This window comes from Thunnus thynnus, chromosome 8 (genome assembly GCF_963924715.1).
Source record: "Thunnus thynnus chromosome 8, fThuThy2.1, whole genome shotgun sequence".
NCBI lineage: Eukaryota > Metazoa > Chordata > Actinopteri > Scombriformes > Scombridae > Thunnus > Thunnus thynnus.
This window is the reverse complement of record NC_089524.1, coordinates 4913652-4932775: the sequence shown is the minus strand read 5'-3', so window position 1 is coordinate 4932775 and position 19124 is coordinate 4913652. Positions and strand designations below refer to the sequence as shown.

The following is a 19124-nucleotide window of genomic DNA, read 5'->3' as shown; positions in this document are numbered from 1 at the left end:
GACTCCATGTTCCTGCTGCACCGATGGGGCAGTACTCGATAAAGTTGAAATATGACCTCCATTTGCACAATGACATTACTTCAAATAAAAAAATAAAAAAAAACGTAGCTGTCAGGCCTCTTAGGTGATCAATGCCTCTCAACAAACCCCTCATTGCCCATTTTGTGTTTGCATGGTCAAATCAATATGAACGTGAATAACAAAAAATTCTAACAGGCAAATGAAACAAAGAGGTTAAAGATACTGTAAAAAAATTCTTTTTATCACATAAAGATGTGGTCCACATGACAACAGGTTTTACTTTTTATGTCCCAACTTCATGTGAAAGAAACAGACACAGAAACACCTGAACCTGGGTTATACTGGAAGGTGTTAAAACAAGACTATATAGCTTTTGAAAGAAGGAATAACAATACAAATGTAACTAAAATAAATAAATAACTTACGTATGAAATGTTGAGGTAATAGGCAATACAATGCACTCAGTTAGTTCAATACACTCAGGGATTTTGCTGATGTGAAAGCTTGCAAGTTGTTAACATGACAATCTTTCCCATTTCTACCACGAGAGAACGCAGTATTACGGTAGCTAATGTTAGCATACCTTTGATAGATACAGACAGGGAATATCTTTTTGAAGAATGGTGTTCTTCAGCCTTGGCATTGATTCTACAAGTCTCTGGAACTCTTCTGGAGGGATGAACACCACTCTTCAAAAAGATATTCCCTCATTTGGTATTTTGATGATGGTGGTGGAGAGCGCTGTCTAACACGTCAGTCCAAAATCTCCCATAGGTGTTCAGTTGGATTGAGATCTGGTGGCTTTGAAGGTCGTAGCATATGATACACATCATTTTCATACTCATCAAACCATTCAGTGGCCCCTCATGCCCTGTGAACTGGGGACATTGTCATCCTGGAAGAGACCACTCCCATCAGGATAGAAATGTTTCATCATAGGATAAATAATAACCGTTGAGGTTGTCAGATTGTCACCTGACCATCAAAAACACCTTTTGTATTACCACAATTTGAGTCTAGCTTACATATAGCACCTTTCTAGATCACATCCACAGGGCATAAAATGCAGACACATACAATATAAGAGTAATATGTCCAATTAAGTCCAATTAAAATTAAAAAGTCATGATGAGCCATATCACTATATTAGTCTTGTGCAATATGTGTATGGAGAGTCAGCAAGCTCTCCTAATATTCATGCGCTACAGACCCCAAAATATGGAAGCCTGAAGAACTTTTTCAGCGAATAGGACTGGTGAACAACTTTCACTGAAACGAATGGGGTGTCATCTTGGAACACAACATCCTGTTCTCATATTATATCCAAGTTGTGGTCCAGCAAAAATTACAGAGGCCTTTTTTTAAATCTAGTTTGTGGTTTTACTGTGTATATAAACACATATGTAGACAGTTTTATGACACAGTCTCAGCAGAATTTAAACATTATAAGCTTGAAATCTTGATGTTGTGTTGCATAGGGGTTCCTGTTACTGTGTGCACCTTTATTGTGTGTACTCTTAAAATCTGTCCATTATCAATTAGCCGAATGAGAAAGATTTCCTGTACTAAAACATGGTGGACCTGTCACTATGTTGACATCCATGCTATTAGAGGAACATTCTCAGGTGTAGCGGCTGGCAGTCTCCAGTGTTTACTGGGGAGCATCATTAGCCTGGCGTCTCACAGCCTTAAAGTGTCATATATCCACAGTAATGAACTGTGAGAGCGCACACTATTCCCAAACTTCCCTGCTGCAGCACCCACATTAATCCAAATGCTCAAACTCTGCAACTCGAGTCCCTCCACTCATTAACAGTGGCAGATATCAAGATAGGAATAATGAGGAAGTGCCCGCAAGTCAGGACATATATTAAAGAAATAGAAAGAGAAAGAGAGGGAGAGAGAGAGAGGTGGAGAGAGAGAGAGAATAAATCCTGTCATAAATGGGAAAATACCCCCGAGAAATGGCCCGGGTTCAGATGACAAACAGCGTGCATTCCTATTGTTTGGAGATGGTGACAGCCTCTTCTTCTAGTGCCAGAAACATAATCATAAGAGTGTACAACTCACTTGTAATCCTACAAAATGTACAATAAAGACCGCTTTTATACCGTGCAACTGTTTTTAAAGACCACACTGTACGTAACATTCAACTGATGACACTCCAGAATTTCATACGGTTGATTTTCAGAAAAAAAGAACGATATAATTTGTATATTTTTGAGCATGTTCTGGTGCAGTATTGATGTTAGTGCTGTATATCAAACTCCAGTAGTGCTGAATCACACATGCTACTGTTGTTTTTGCAGAAAATGTACTTATACATATTTTTTAACTGAGCACATATTTATTTATATGTGCAAAGCTACTAATTACATTCCAGCCACAACGCAGGACACAAATATGCACAGCAAGTCCTCCAAATTAAGCCACAAAATATGGTCCATTCTCTCGGGAACGATACATACAGGTGTTTTCTGATCTGACGTCCCTATCAGCGGTACAAATCACTGTCGGAAAATAAATATGTTCTTCAATGTGACAACGGCAATGCTATGATTAACATCTGGTCAGTGTTAGGCACAAAAGGCACTTGGTTAGGTTTAGGAAAAGGTCATGGTTTGGGGTAACCTTCCTTACAGTTAGGAGACCTTTGTCATTATAGTTACAATAATGACCAGGTGGTTAAGGGTAGAGGACGATCATGGTTATGGTTTTAAAAAACCCTAACCTAACCCTAACCCTAACCCTAACCTTAAACCTAACCCTGTTTATTTCTGATTGGAAATGAGAAACAAACAGCGATCTACTGTCCTAAAGTCCAATCTTTTGTTGACCCATCAATCCACCCTGTCCTAATCCATACATGGACTTTGTTGCTTTATAATAATGTCACCTGATTTTCTTCTTTGCTCCCATCATAATTAATACGACCACTAGAGGGTTTCTGTCACTGTAATGTAAAAGTATGTTGTTTTGTGGTGCTTTCATTAATGACTGATTCTGTTGTTTTTCTCGAGAGGACAGTCTCAATATACTGCAGCATTGTGCACTGTACTGTAGCATGACCTTGAGGGGCTCAACCAATAAAAGTAGTGCAGTATTCTTTAAACGGAGTTCAACAATGTGAAATTGAGAGATTCATCAGGCTTATTCTAAAAAGTAGACAAAGACAAATAAGCAGGGAAAGCTGTGGGATACCAACCCGTTCTCATTCCCAGGTCATCAAATACCGCCGCTTTGTCATGGCCTTCGGCATCTGATACTGATGCACAAGGTGCCCTTTAGCATCTGTATGAGGTGTACCAGGCTTTCAACTAATGTAAACCCATCCACAGCAATATTAGACGCCCAGAGCAACTGCTCCGGCTGTCCGTTCACTCCAATATTAACCCCCCTGCAGCACCATACAACACTTTGAGCATCAGTCTGGAGGGCAGACTGGAGGACCTGTGGCCCAAAGAATTTTCCTCACTGTCAATTACCATGTTAATGTTTTCTTTTAATGATATCTTTAACATTTCTCAACAGAAAAACACAAAAGTGTCCTTGATAGCTCAACAATACAATAGGTTAATGTTATGGCTATCGGTTTCAATTATTTCTCATTTTTATTCTGAGAAATAAAGTTGTTGTTTTTTTTCCTAGGTAGCGTAAGGCTACATTAACCATGATCCTCAGCCACCGTTGCTATGGAGACGAAGACAGTATGCTTTGTTACCCATTACAAAACCTTTATTACTGAATTTATTTGAAACTCATTAAGATTTTTGTGTGCAACTGGTTCATTGATTCCTTCCCTTCACACACACACACTAGGCACTATGATTTAAGAATGATGACATTAATTCTTGACTATATTAAGAATATTAAATGTATATTAAATATCCTTAAATAGCCACATTGTCTTGGAAATATAAAATTAAATGAGCAACTTGTCTCATGGCCACATAAACAGGATGAAGACATTTATTGTCCTATTATGAAATTAAAAATTTGTGCCTGTTTGTCTGTCAGAACACAGAAACAGTGAGTAAATTTGAAAGACAGTTTATTGTTGGGCAGGTAGCTGGAAACCTGGGGCGGAGGCTCAGGCAGAAAGACGGGCCAAGCGGGGCTGGGGAAATACTGAGGTGAGCCAGGCAGAGTGTTATCCAGAGAGCAGGGAACTGTGCAGAGCCGATGAGGGAGACAGATGAGGCAGAAGGTCTGGAGACATGGGGCTGGAGTCAGGCGGAGGTTAAACAAAGACACACACATGGAAACAGGTATTAGACAAATGCAGATTTCTAACAGAACGGTAACAAGAACCAAAATGGGTTGGAAGTGTGACTAACTGCATGAACAGAGTCTACAATTTTACAACGAGGTGGATTCTGCACCAGGTATTTATGGCAGGGCTAATCATGATGAGTGGCAGCTGGTTGCTTGACTCCCGCACACCTGTCTCTACTCCTGCAATTAGACACACACACACAGACAGACAAGGAGGGGGAGAGAGTGAGAGAGAGAGAGAGAGAGAGAGAGAGAGAGAGAGAGAGAGAGAGAGAGAGAGAGAGAGAGAGAGAGAGAGAGAGAGTGGCTGCAGGCTCGGTGGAGGGGCAGGCAGAGGTGGAGGGCATGACACTTGTAGGTAAGTCAAAAATATATGAATTGCACTAAAATTATGTTTTGCACTTTTGTCTTCTCTGAGTATAATTCTGCTTTCTTAAAGAGAATCTCATTAAATCTCCGGAGGGTCGGTTCAGCTGCAAATCTATGCGAAGGCTTTTAACTACTTCACATCATTAATAATCATCTCTTTCCAAGTGTCATCAGCTGCAGAGACTGATTCTTCTTACACATCCATCAACACTGAAACCGTATCAATATGAAATCTTGCCAAGGCATTACTGTGCAGGTATTGACTGAATATTGTTTTCTATTACACAGCATCACAATATATTGCAACTCATTACACTTCTCCACTGTCAAGATAATATGTGATGCTGCCCATCTTTTGATAAATATAAAAGCCAAATGGCCAGGGTCCAGACACATGACTTAAGGATTGATTACGAGTCCACCTTTTGCAGCAAATTTAAACAGACTGTGTCACTTTTCAAAGTGCTTTAAATTCCAGTTTGACCAAGCAGAACTGTGTTTAAATTAAACTGTTTCCCTCATTATAGCACATGTTTGATGTTCCTCCTACTGGCTTAAGAGTGAAACTCAACTAAACCATAAGATCTTCTTTTTCATGTTAAAGTTTAGGCAAAAAACTGCGTGTGTGCGATCAGATATTTAAAAGAAAATGCAAAAATATATGAGAAGGACAATAACAAATTAATGCATTATAAACCGAGTCTCAGATATCCTTCCGTATGCATCTATGTATTATGAAATAAAACATCTCAAGAACATCTAACTGTGCATGACGGTGTTGCACACCTGGATGCGCTCTGACATTTCTCTGATTTTCACAGTTTTGGATGATAAACTTGTGTCAGACCTTCATGCAGATGCCATGCTGATCAGCAGTGTTTACAGGAAGTGAATTGGCAGTCACCTATGACTCAGCAGGATTCCTGGCTGATGAATGAGCCATGAGTCAGGTCTGTACTCCAGCGTATGAGTGGGCTCAGGTGTTTGGCTTGGTTGTGCATGAGAACACGATTTATTTAACAATATATTCCCACAAATGTACAATTTTGATATTTGACATATGACTAGACACCAAAAGCCTATATTATGCTGTATTAGTACTTTGAAATTTTGTTTTTCTGATAATGGTTTGATGTCAATCTTTGATCAAATTCATTGTATTGGAAATGGCTGCCGCTTTTAGAATTTGTCAATTTGCAAAAAAACTACTATGCTGAAATTATTTAAATACAAAATATTTAAGCTCCTTGACAAAATACGGTGACATATGGCCTTAAAACTAATATTCACTGTTAAATGACCAAGACCAGCGGTCCTTCATCATGACTGTCAGAAGCTCTTTTACTTTGAAAGCCTTCGATCCAAGGGACTTAGTAAAAAAAGTCACACGTCATACAGAGAACATGCTAAGAAAGCTGAAGTGTTGTACATGTTTGGGACTCTGCTCATGCAGTCAAACTGAAATGTGAGTGACAGAAACTATTTATGCAAACCATTTCTACATCCAATCTAGACTCCAATCAGTTTATCTACCAGCCGCTCCTCACGCTGACAACTTGTTCCTCTTATCTCCTCGACACTCAATCTCCTGCTTCTCTAGTGGCTGGAGCAAAAAAGACTTACCAATTTACATCCAGGACAGTGCTCATCAGTTAGCTTGTTTTGATCACTGCACTAGATCATTGTGACTTGCAGAAGAACCGAATCTCTGAAAACGGCTTCTAGTAAAAGTGAAATACACCACAGAGAGAGTTCTTTGGCTTTAGAGACATTTCAGAACTGGTGATATACACTAATATTAACTCGAGCCCTCGTTTGTTGCCCTGACATTGTGTTAGTCTGTGTATATGAGCACTATATGAGCGCACTTGTTGTGCATTTCACCTGAAGCGATGAACAGTTTTTTGGAAAGTCACAGTGTCTGTGCTCTCTCTCTCGCTACAAGATCTCTCTATCCCCCGAGCAGATGCCCCATAATGCAATTGCTAGTCAGGCAGCATCCGGCACATTACTTACTCCATTAGCTGCAGTCAGACAGAAAGACACGTGGAATTTTCAAAATTTTATCAGAGAAAAAAAGAGTAAAAGTTTAGTAACAATAAATGATGGAGATGGTAAAGGAGAGAGTTTGGAGGCAGAGAGGAAGCAGAAAACAGGAAATACAGTGAGTGGTTTGGGAGAGGGGTAATTACAGATTGCGTTTAGCAGGGAACGGAAATTGCTTCTGAGATATTTTCAAGTTCTGGTTTATGCAGAGAATGAAATTCAAAAACACATTTTCATCTAAATTCTATAAAACTGGAGAAAAGCATAATTTGGCTTCCATTAACTAGATGACACTGTGTATATAATGGAATACATAGCCTACCTGTGTTTTTTTCGGTATGTAATTATCCAAAATGCCTTATGAAGATAAACCTTAAAACATCTGTGTTTTTAGCTTGACTGTTGCAATTAATTTAATAAAAGAAAAATACAGAAAGGGAAATTTAATGTGAAGTTAACAAGGCCGTCCTATATTTTACTTTATTAGTTTTAACTTTGGCAGGGGATTCTTTTGTACAGGTAAACACAGTCAAATTCAATGAAAATTCACACGCACAAAAAGTGTTTTGAGTTGTCTATGAAGCTTCACAGATTTCACCAAAACAATCTTGCATTTATTTAATCTTTTTTTCTTAGTCCTCTATTCAAGACCGTGGGTGAAAATTATTTGGACGATTTTTAAAAAGTAGCTAAGATAGTGAATTGATTGAATCTTACTCATTCTGGAGACCCAAACCTTGGAACACAATGCATGCTTTCAACACAGCCTAAAACACTTGAACTTTTCTAATTAAATGCCGCCACAGCCTCTGTTAGCCTCTCAGAGTTGAGCTGTAGTGGGGCATCAGCTTTGATTGCTCCCTGGCCTGGAGTGGAGCTGCAGACCTACACACAGGGATGCAGTGGGCAGGTGCAGGGAAAAGGCCTTGATAATTGGCTGGCTATAGCGTGGCCAGGCCTCCGGTGGGGCAGGGCTGTGACTCCTGAGGAAGACACACAAAATGAGCTACTGCATCAAAAATTGAGGTTGGCAACCTCCATGCATGTCTGGGCGATTTTTCAAATGAGCATTTCTTGGCCCCAGAGGAAACCACGGCGCTCCTGCTATCATAAGCAATTGGAATAGAAATGGAAACAAAATACTTTTTTTTTCTGGCATGCATAAGTAGGTTGGGCAAGAGGGCAAGCTGTGATGTTCAAAGAGTGGTGGATAAGAGAGCAGGAACAAAAAGAGACATGTGTTTTTATTTTCTAAAGAAATGAGGTTAGCATATTTTGGTTACTGGAGTCTTTCCTTTAAGCCTCAAATTTCATTCTCCTGTTCTTTTAAAGAGTGAGAAGAGATCTGAGAAATGAGCTTTGAGTCCTAATGAGAACTGTAAAGGCTGCGTGGTGCATCCTGCCGCCACTGACAGAGCTTTGAAAGCCCGGAGCAGAAATAGCTCAGTTTTCAGATCAGAGTTCCTAAAGCTCTTTTTAAAAGTTTGATCAATGTTACTCTAGACAAGCTTTCTTTAATACAAAGCAGCTATAATAACACAAGTGTCTGCATTGTCTTTCAGTTGTATAATGCAGCTTATTATGAAACGGTGAAATGTGAAATGATGGTTCATCTTTAACTTGTCTAAAAATTCCAAGACAGAAAATGAAAGTATAATTTCAGGCGGGATTTGATAATATTGTTCACGGATTTGATTTGCTCAAAATTGCATCATTTAGCAAGCATAGAGTCACTGGAGACACACACTCACCCACACCTGGCTCACCGGCTCTGTTGGATAAGGAGCCGGAAAAAGAAGGAGGAATAATTAATTACAGACACTTGGACATCAACTACAGTGACTCTAATGTTTTGCAATTTACAGCCGCTAGCTACTGGGAGGAGTTGACTGTTGGACCCATGTCACATTTGAATGGATTAAATTTAAGTACATGCCCACATGTGGAGGATGAGTCACTAAAAAGACAACATTTTACAGAACGAAAAAGAGGATTTTCACATATTTTGACATATACAAAATGTTAGCAAAATAGTCCATGCAGGGACACATGATAAGACAAGTGGAAAGTGTATTTTTTTATTTGATATTACTGTATCAAGCTGCATTCATTGATTTTTTTTTTTTTTTTTTTTTTTCACTTGGGAGCAGTGGAAGAAGCTTAAAACACGATATCTGAGATATCAATATAAAAAGTTGCTATGGCTAACGTATTACTAGTTACCTATTTACACATCCAAGAGATTAATATTAGCATTCATTTGGAGTCACACTTCTGGCTGCCCGACAAATGCTAGTCCATTATCTACTCTTTTTTTTTTTTTTAGCTCTTATTTCGGTATTCACCACCTATGGAGGGAAATATATAAATGTTCCACCGTGTTCACCAGCTGATTGGTTTGTCTGTCTGACGTTTGTTGCTGGGCAGGTATTTTATCAGAGCTTTTTCACTGAAGAAAACTGCCTGTGTATGGAAACAGCACTGATGAGATGAGAGTGCTGAAAGTTAACCAAAGCAGTAAATTTGTAGGCCAAAAAAACTATAACAGTGAGGTGAAAAAACACTATAATGTTTCAACTATATTAGTTGTGGTTCTGGCAACATGATGGATTTCAGGTTAATATTTACTCTTTTCTCTTTTCTCAGAAGAATATGTCTTTGTTTATTGATGTGCAATGTTCCTGTTAAATAAATCATTAAACCAATAAAATAAATATAAACTCCATGGTTGACTTTCCCAGCTAGTTAACTCTGTCTGTCTGCTGTCTGGTACTGAACGGGTAGTGTACCGTGGTTTTATTAGAACTTCTCAGCTACAAAACAGCTTCCTGCTGCGACTGGAAATGAGGTTGCTTGCACAAAGGAGAATTTGCTGGTTGAAAAAAACAAAACAAAACAATGAACTAAAAGAGGCTAAACAGCTCCATCAAGCAGAAAGGTAAATGATAATTCTCTGTGGGACTCTCTCTAACGGCAACACCTTCCACACTGCACATAATAGCACAGCTTTAAAGGCAATTGAACAGGATGAACACAGCACAGCAGTAACTATGAGGATGTTTGCAGGTAATTCTCGAAGCTGTTTACAAAGTCTAAAGTTAAATTGAGGAAGTCTTATCTTTCTACTCTATTATCCAAAATATTCTATTCACTTCAGGGCTATTCTGAAATCTGATGATTTGGGGGGAAAATAGCTTTCCTCGGATCCAGTTCTCATGTCACGCCTGAACAGAACTTGGCAGGAGTTGATTGAGGGACACATTTGCATTTGGCCGACCAAATCACTATTTTTATAGACCCTTTTCGCAATTACATATTCCCCGTGTTAATGTAACTTTCAGATGGAATTAGTTCTTTATGTGCTCCGATGCTTGTAGTCCATTAATTTAGTTTTATTGCCGCTAAATTAGATTCACTTACCTCCTCTGGCAAGGCAGCATAATATGCATAAAAATAACTTATACCCCTAAACATTTGTTCTCAAAAATATTCAGCTCAAGTACACTGTAGGTAGGCCACATGAATGTCAATAACCTTCAAAACTCCTTCATGTTTCAGACATTTATTGTGATATGAACTGAATAACTCGTCTTTTCATTTGAATTCTTCTAAATTTCATGGCTGCCTCTGCCAGGCTAGGGCACTATGTCTCATTGCCTACTTTAAGTTTCTAAAGGAATGTTTTCTCTGAGGATCTGGTATTGAGATGATGAAAATATTGTCACCTTCACCCACCACATTCTGTGCAGACAGCGCTCTTTCACTTTTCATCCTTTAACATTATGTTTTAGTGCCACTATTAAGGCATTATGAGTTTGCATGAGTGCTTTCTTTCTGCCGGAGAAAGGGCTGCGACTCCCTGGGTCACTTTGGGAATTGTGTCTGATTGCAGCTTGTGTGGTGAACTATGAAGTACATTTTCAAAGAGCCATGCAGATTGCTCTGTTGGGAACTGCAGCTAGGACTAAGCTGAGGAGAAACAACACTATGCTGAACAATAAAAGCAAAGCTGATTGCAGAAATATTGTGACTCTCAAATCACAGAACATCTGCCTCTTGAGGAGAGAAATGATGCTACTTGAGACTCGTAAGCCCATCATGTGAAGAACACAAATTGTTCCACTGTTTGAATTATAATAAGATTTAGACGTAAACACTGTCTTACGTGATAAAGTAGCTATAAATTAAACAGTGTACAAAACAACAGAAGTTGAGGTTCTACTCACTATTAATGTCAATATAAGACATAACAGTTTTCAAAAGGTGGATATCCCACTTTAGAATTTAATTTGTTGTCTCATTTTCACCATTAGAATTGAACTATTATCACAATTTGGTTTGTTTGATGGAAAACAAGGCTGCATACAGGCTGTGTTATTTAACTGTTTGCTCAGTGTTACTTGCATCAATTGCAGTATGTTAATGTTTCTCTTTGATATGGTATCAAACGTACTGTGCAAAGTGCTTCATTACAGTGGGAGACACGAAGGTTAGTAGTTGTTTAGCCCAACAGCTGTGGAATGGATGACTCTGTAGTGCAACTGTATGTCCAGATATGAAAAAAAGACTGAATTGACTTAGAAGTACATATGTTATTTAATGTCAGTGATACACATGGGAATTTCATGTGATCTTGGTACAAATTGCACAAATATAGTTCACATTTATGTGAAGGAGGGTAGAGCCACAAACATCCATTCATTTAAGTGGACTGTTGTTACTATTTTAATAAAAGAATGCAAGGAAACAAATTACTGATTTAGCATTTTAAATATGAATTATAATAATTTTGACAATAGTGGATCACATGACTACTCATATGTGAAAGGTGTTGCTCATAGTGATGAACTCACACACAGTTATCACTGACTCTGAATTTCTCCTCGTCTCTACAGAGAAAGCACTCAATGGCCTCATTGCTCAGCACCAAATGGCAGCACTATCTTGTGAACATAGTGGAGCATTTAGCAGCACAAGAGCTAGATACGATATTTCCTTTAGGAGGTGGTTGAGACCAAAAACAGAGTTAAAAGGAAAGTGAACATCGGACCTGTGTTCGCCAGGTGGCCAGAAACACAACTCCAAGTGAATGCTACTGTTGTTCCATAACTGGACGCTTGAAAAGGCAACTGTTACTGCTAACATGCTCATCATATCAACTTAAAATATGTTAGTTAGTTGTTTTACAGCTTGTACTGGCCAAAAATAAGTTAATGCAGGTTTGAATTAACAAGTATGATCCGTTATAATATCTTGGATTTTACTTTGAGAGGGACGATTTTCTGTATATAAACAGATCCAAACGTCGTGACAATTCCAACACTTCACACACTCAGAAAGTGTTTTGAATACCCACAAAACTTGATAGTTTTTACCAATAGAATCTTCTGCTAATCCTCCAGTAAAGACAGCAGATGAATTGAAACAACATTAACATTCATTTGGAGTTGGATTCTTCAAAAAGACGCTTTCAGTGTTCTTAAGCTACTGAATTGATTGAAATCAACTCTGAAGACCAAAACCTTAGAACTCAATGCATGCTTTCACTACGGCCTAAAACACATGAACGTTTCACATTAAGTGCCACCTCAACTCTGTTAGCCTCTCAGAGTTGCTGCAGTGGTGCAACAGCGTTGATTGCTGCCTGGCCTGTAGTGGAGCCATATATCTGAATTCCCCACAACTATATTTGGAATGACATGTTTTGTTACATTGTCACTATTGTCTTGTTTGTAAGATTTTATGTGTCTATTTCAGTTTTTTTTAGTTGAGAATGTTGTAAATAGATGGGATATAACAATAATTGTGTCATTATTACAGTATTTCTTCATAAGATTGTCTCATGCATGTATCAGGGTTATTTCATTATTGCAGAAGAAAGACTTGCACCCTTTGCATGGACTAATGAATGCATGAATGAAAAATACAGAAAATGAATGGTTTTGTTCTGGCTATAAAGCTAAATGGTTTGGATTTCTGTTCTCTGTTTTAAAGGCCAAGATCTAACTCCTCTCAGCACAGATAGAAACACCTCATCATTTAGTCATGTCCCAAACATCACAGAGCTGCTATCAGTGAGCTCCAGTCTGAGCGTCTGATGATCAGTGTTAGAGGTCGGAGACAGTTTGTATCACCAAAGCAACAAAAAGTCAAAGTAAATCTTTTTCTTTTTAAATTCTTTGTGGCAAACATAACATATTGGCTTTTATGATAAATAGGAATTCCTTTCCTTTAGTTACCGCCTGTGCCGAGTTTAATACCCCATTAACACCTGCAGAAATACGGATGTGTTGTCAATCCCGGTCTGTTGATAATATAATAAAGGTGATCAAATGATGCACAACCTTAAACCATTTCAAAAATACAAGGACGTAGGTTTGGTTTAAACTTTGGCAGGAAAATTTTTTGTTGGATGGCCAAAATAATTGTGTGTGTGTGTGTGTGTGTGTGTGTGTGTGCTCTCTATCACTGTTGTATCTTTTATAGGCACATGTGCGCACACACACAGACACACACAAACACCTACAGAGTCTGACTCTGCAAAATGTTTTCTTTACTGAATATGCATTTTCTGACTTGCCTGAAACCGGACTTGTATCATATGATCTTTTTTTTCTCTGATTTCTACATTTTATTTTATTGATATAAAATTGATGACTACTTAACCATACATCTGAGACCAAAATTAATATTTAAAAATAACATATCATAGACTGTCACAATAAATGTTACAATAAAATAAATGTATTGAAAACCTCTCCTGAGATTCTGTCCTTCTTTCGGTTTGTGGATTTGGGCGACACGACTCAAGAGTTTCATGACAAAACCACAGCGATGCTCAAACCTGTCTTTAAATCATCTCAAAAAAATTCTATTTGTATTATTTTTCATTCAACTCCTGAACTCATGGCTAAGATCTTTCACTGTCATCAGAGTTGACCTGAGAGGCTGCAGCTGTGTCTCTGTGCTTCTCAGGCTCATGCTGACAGGGTTTTCATAATAAATTGATGCCTGACAGTCACAAATAGTTCTGTTGGACAAGCTGCGGCTAATTTAGCTTATAAATAATGTTCATGTCCTAATGACACATACGCAATAATAACTCTGCTCTTGATCCACTGAAAACAGTAGAGATGGCATTAAATAGTAAATATTTCTCCCACTAATTTCAAAAATTAATGTTTGGATTGATTACAGAACATTCTTATTAACTAAGCTCAACTGTTACTGACACTTTGATTCTTCTTTAAAAAAGGACTTGATGTCTTAATTTGCTTGTGGGAGGAATTTTCATGAACAATAAAGTTGTTTAATTAAACAGCATGTCTGAGAAACAATCACAAATTAGCCAACAACACCTAATGCCTGAAGTTAAATATAACATCAAATTATCTTAGTTTTGTAAAGCTGTTTTCAATTCTGTGACATTTGGAACATTTAAACTATAAATACTAACCACTTCAGATTCTCCACCTCACTGACTCCAGTACTGATGCTGCTGCTGCCGGGCTGCTGCTAGTCAACAGTGCGTACAGTTTGAAGTAGATGGTTGCCAGATCATCAGGTTTAGTATCCCCCATATCCTGCTCTTTCACTCTTTATCATAATAGTGAACCTTTTTTTTGCAGAAAACACACAACTCTGCAGAGATCTTACCTTTAACATTATGTGGAGTTAAAGTGGATAGATTGTTTGAAACTGGTAAAATTATTGGTAGGGACAATCCAGCAACACCTCATGTCATGTCTCTACCGTCCATACCCAAATCTACACCCATGCAAAATGATGTTGTCTACACTAGTCTTGCACTTTGACTTCTTTATCCCTCTGCTTTGTTTTGTTGGATGGATAAAGATGCACCTAATGGCTGTCTGAGCATGAAGAAATTTGATTCACCCCTTTCCCTCTGTTCCCAGTTGGACCTGTAGTTCAATGAAAATATCACATTTTTGGCATCAGAGTGAATCTGAATAAAAGTGTTGGCTCGCTCTGACTTACACAGAGTTGTGAAGCAAAAAAAACATTCCACACAGACGTTGCCTTTGATTGGCATAATGCGCAGATAATTCCAAACCAAATCATTATGCAGAAGAATAATGACAAAAGCAAAACACCAGACACTTTGGTGCATGATGGGGCTTATGTTCCATTCCATTAAATGTTAAGAGGGGAAATTCCCTGCTGGTAGGGTGTAATTACAGTATTAGTATGTTATCATGGTTCAGCTCAGATATGAGAAAAGAAAAGAATGAAACATCGATACTTGTGAGATTTCATTTAACTAGCAAAAAAAATAGTGTTTTCCACGCAACCACTAATGTTACAGTATGTCAGTCCTAGCTAAATAGCAGTATTTCCCCCTTATGTTTAGGGTTGCAGTGTGCTGGAGAGGAAGAGTACAACTTGAACAGGACTCAACAGTATATAACAGGGCTAACACACAGGGCAGCTTTATATTCCCAATTCATATGTTTATGCGATTTATTATACTGCATTTGATTTTTAAAGTACATTTCTAACATAATAAACATGTTGAAAGTAATTCTGTGCTGCTTATTTTTTCTTTATGCTGAAGTGATGTCAGATAACAGCATCTTGGAAAACATGAAGTTGAGAAATCTTTCTGATCCGGCTCAGAATTTCCACTTGATGCGTGCATTCATTCCACTATTCAAGTCAAAAAGAAGCAATTTACATTTTTCGGACATCTCTGGCAGGAAACATCATCATCATTGCTGTCAAAGCGTGTGATGGGGAATACTGTGGGCGATTTGAGTCTCTGAACCCGCATTTCCACACTGACTGCTTTCATCATGTGAAATGGTTAAACATCAGAAAGGAATAAGAGAATGGCTGTACATGGTGCAGTCGGGGCTTCATACTATGCGTAGCTCGAAGCACATGTGGGACTCGGAGTGTGTGAATGCTTTTATTTCACGGCTTGAAGTAAGACATAAACCCCTGCAAATTACAACAGACTTCAAACCAGTGAGAGAACCACCTGAGATAACTGGCTTTGAAGCTGTGTCTCCCCAACTGCTTCCAGCAGCCATCCATCAGTGTGAATCCAAAGTGATCTAAAGCCCGGAAATTATCTGCATTGCTATGTGTCTTAAAAATCAGCCACATCGTCATCAGTTGCGGCTATAATTAGACGCACAAAAAATGCTGGATATTTATATAATGGTCTCTAAAGAGCCTTCACATCACAGGAGAGAACACATTTTTGTCATACAGTCTCATAGTCTCATATCTAGGATTGAATCAAAAGCATTAAATAAGATTTAATGAGCCAAATAAACTTACAAAAATACCAGCTACTGGTTTCTTCTTCTTCAAAACCAGTTTTTTTTGGGGGGGGGGTTTGATTAAAGGCTACTTGCCTTATTATCGAGCCATCAAAGTAAATCAGCAAACACTTATTTTACTTTTGAGAAATTATTTGATTTCAAAAATGTTAAGAAGGTGTCCTTCAGAGATGCCATTTTTCAAATGCATGTAATGGCTCATAATAATATTGAACAACAACTTAACATTGCATTTTTTAACTTTTTAAAGTTAAAAAACGCGCTCTTGAGCTTTGCAAGAGTGTCACTGAATGTAACTCCTCCACCAAATGTTGTTCCTACAACATTTTTCAAGCGGGTGTTCGACAGTGTTTCAAGTCATGTCCTGAACATTATAAATACATCTCTTCAAACAGGCATCTTTGCAGATGCCTTCAAAACAGCTCTTGTCAAACCATTTCTAAAGAAACCCAACCTAGATAGTAATGCACTGACCATTTATAGGCCGATATCCAACCATCCATTCATTAGTAACATACTTGAAAAGATAGTTTTAGTCCAAATAATTTCAGTCAAGCTTTAGAACATACCACAGCACTGAAACTGCTCTTACTAAAATAATCAGCCACCTCAGAATAAACTCTGAAAATAAGGTCTAATTTCTTATTCTCTTAGACCATGTTTGATATGATTGACCATGATATCGTAATCAATCATCTTGAAAAGTGGGTTGGTCTTTCTAACTGTGTGTTAAACTGGTTCAAAACATACATTAAAGGGAGAAAGTTTCATGTCAGTCTTGGAGATCATGACAACTGCTTTGGGGTTCCACAAGGGAGCTGCCTTGGTCCATTATTATTCTCACTATACATGCAGCCACTTGGTGACATCATCAAAGAGCACAATGTACGCCTCCATAGTTATGTGGATGACACACAACTGTACATCTATGCTGAACAAAATGATGCTGCAGCTATAAACGCCATTACTACCAGTCTTCTGGGAATAAATAAACGGATGAGCAATAATTTCTTAAAGTTAAATGAGGACAAAACTGAAATCCTACTAGTCTGCCCCAAAACAACAAGACAAATGCTGTATAATAATATGGGGAAATTAACTCCCTGGTTTAAATCTGAGGTTACAATCTTGGTGTTATCTTAGATTCAGATCTAAGCTTCAGGTCCCACATTAACAAGATAATGAAAACATCATTTTTACACCTTAGAAGCAGAGACAAAGTACAACCATTAACCATGCTGGAAAACTGATTCATGCCTTCATTTCAAGCTGACTTGATTACTGTAATATGCGTTTTACTGGCCTCCCCCCCAAAAAATCACTGCAAGACTTCAGTTCATTCAAAACTCTGCAGCTCAGCTATTAACCAGAACCAAAAGGAGAGAACACATTAGTCCAGGTCTAGCTGCTCTGCATTGGCTTCCTGTAACATATAGAATTGACTTTACGGTCTTCCTCTTTATATACAAAGCCCTTAATGGGCTAGGACCAAGCTACATTGCTAACTCCCTTGTTAACCATTTGCCTTCAAGAACACTGCAATCATCTGCTGCTGGTTTATTGGAGATTCCCAGCAACAGCTGAAAGAAAATTGGGAATGCAGCCTTTTTCAATTACGCCCCAAAGCTATGGAACACACCACCGATAGATATCAGGGACCCAGCTCACTAAATATTATTAAATTAAGCTTAACTCCTCACGTTAGCCTTTATCTAGCTTTTCTCTTGGTCTGCCTCGTACTTATGCACCACTGCACTTCTTTTAATACATTCTAAGTAATCTATGTTTTAACTTTGTTATTATTATTATTATTCAGTATGCATTTTATTTTAATGTCTCAGTGGGTTTTATTTTCCAGCATATGTTATGCATTCTATGCATTCCAGTTTCACTTTATTTTATTTGATCTTATTTTTATTATTATCAAGTGGGTTTTGAGTTAAACCCGTGGGAGGACGTTCTGGGGCAAGCTGAAAGAGGTTTATTTCAGTTAATCAAGACCAGTGGTGAGTCTGTGTCCATCGGGAAAAGGGAGGTTTTGTTATGCTTATGGCTTCAGAGACCTTGGCGCAGATTTATAGATTGTGTACACACGGTGAAATACTTTGAGTTTTCACTCAGTTTTCACTTTTTGACTTGTCATAGTAGAAAAAACACAGCTGTTACTGATAATATTAATGATGGCTCCATTGTATTCCCAGTATGCCATGATAGTATGACATCGAGCCATCATGTACAAAACCAAGATCATGAAATCCAAGTAATGAAAGAAAGTAAATGGAATTCAGTCGTCATTATTTTTTTACACCAGTTCTTTTCCTAATGTAACATGTCAAAACATTATCTGTGTTTTTTGGTCTTTTTTCTCACATAGTACACCATATTCCAAACTAAATATGGATTGGTTCTTTTTTAAGTGTAATTATTTTATTTCATTGTATATAATATGTTTATTGTATGTAGGTTTTTGATTCATTAAATTGTAATAATTACACCAACAGATTGCAGTTGTTTCTCAAGAACCCGCACATTCTCAGCCATTATTATATCAACATTTTCACCATACCTTTTAGAAAAGCAATCATTTATATCTGAAAATGATTTCATATTTGGGGTTTACCCGAGAACAACTTGGTTATGATCTATCCAGCAGTGAATACGCCTGCACTTTTGCAGGTTTGGCCTTGAGGAGTTGGCGCTCTGACAACAGCTGTAGATAAATTTTAAGCCTGCTTTGAAGAACTGAAAAATCCAGCCTTGTGTCAAGTAATCAACAGTCAAATCGAGCTAACTCACTTATCCGCTTAGGAACGGGGCCCAGAACTTTTTCACAGAAGAGAATTGACATGACGCAGCAGGAAAAGTACAGGTGCAAGGTGTTACTGTTCCTGCTATGACACTTCAAAAAGGTCTGTCATTAGTATCACATACATGACATATACACTATCTATAGACCACACATAAAAATGTTTTTTATTTAGTGTATTAACAAATTGTATTATACATTTTATAGACAGTGTTTTTGTAACTTTTGTTTCACAAACAACAGTATTATAAAAATAAAAGCACATGTAACATATATTGTGATCGTGGTGTCATTTTTTT

The 19124-nt window shown here is 37.9% G+C and overlaps 1 long non-coding RNA gene across 2 annotated transcripts; it reads left to right on the top strand.

The window, feature by feature from the left end:
* The first annotated feature begins 4567 nt into the window (after positions 1–4567).
* On the top strand, positions 4568–19110 carry LOC137187351 (uncharacterized). Of its 2 annotated transcripts, XR_010929198.1 has the most exons (4): positions 4568–4654; positions 4831–4921; positions 5487–5615; positions 18696–19110. It is a non-coding gene; the product is annotated as an uncharacterized lncRNA (long non-coding RNA). The 2 variants fall into 2 exon arrangements; XR_010929197.1 differs by lacking the exon at positions 18696–19110 and having other exon boundaries at positions 5487–7059.
* The last annotated feature ends 14 nt before the right edge of the window (positions 19111–19124 follow it).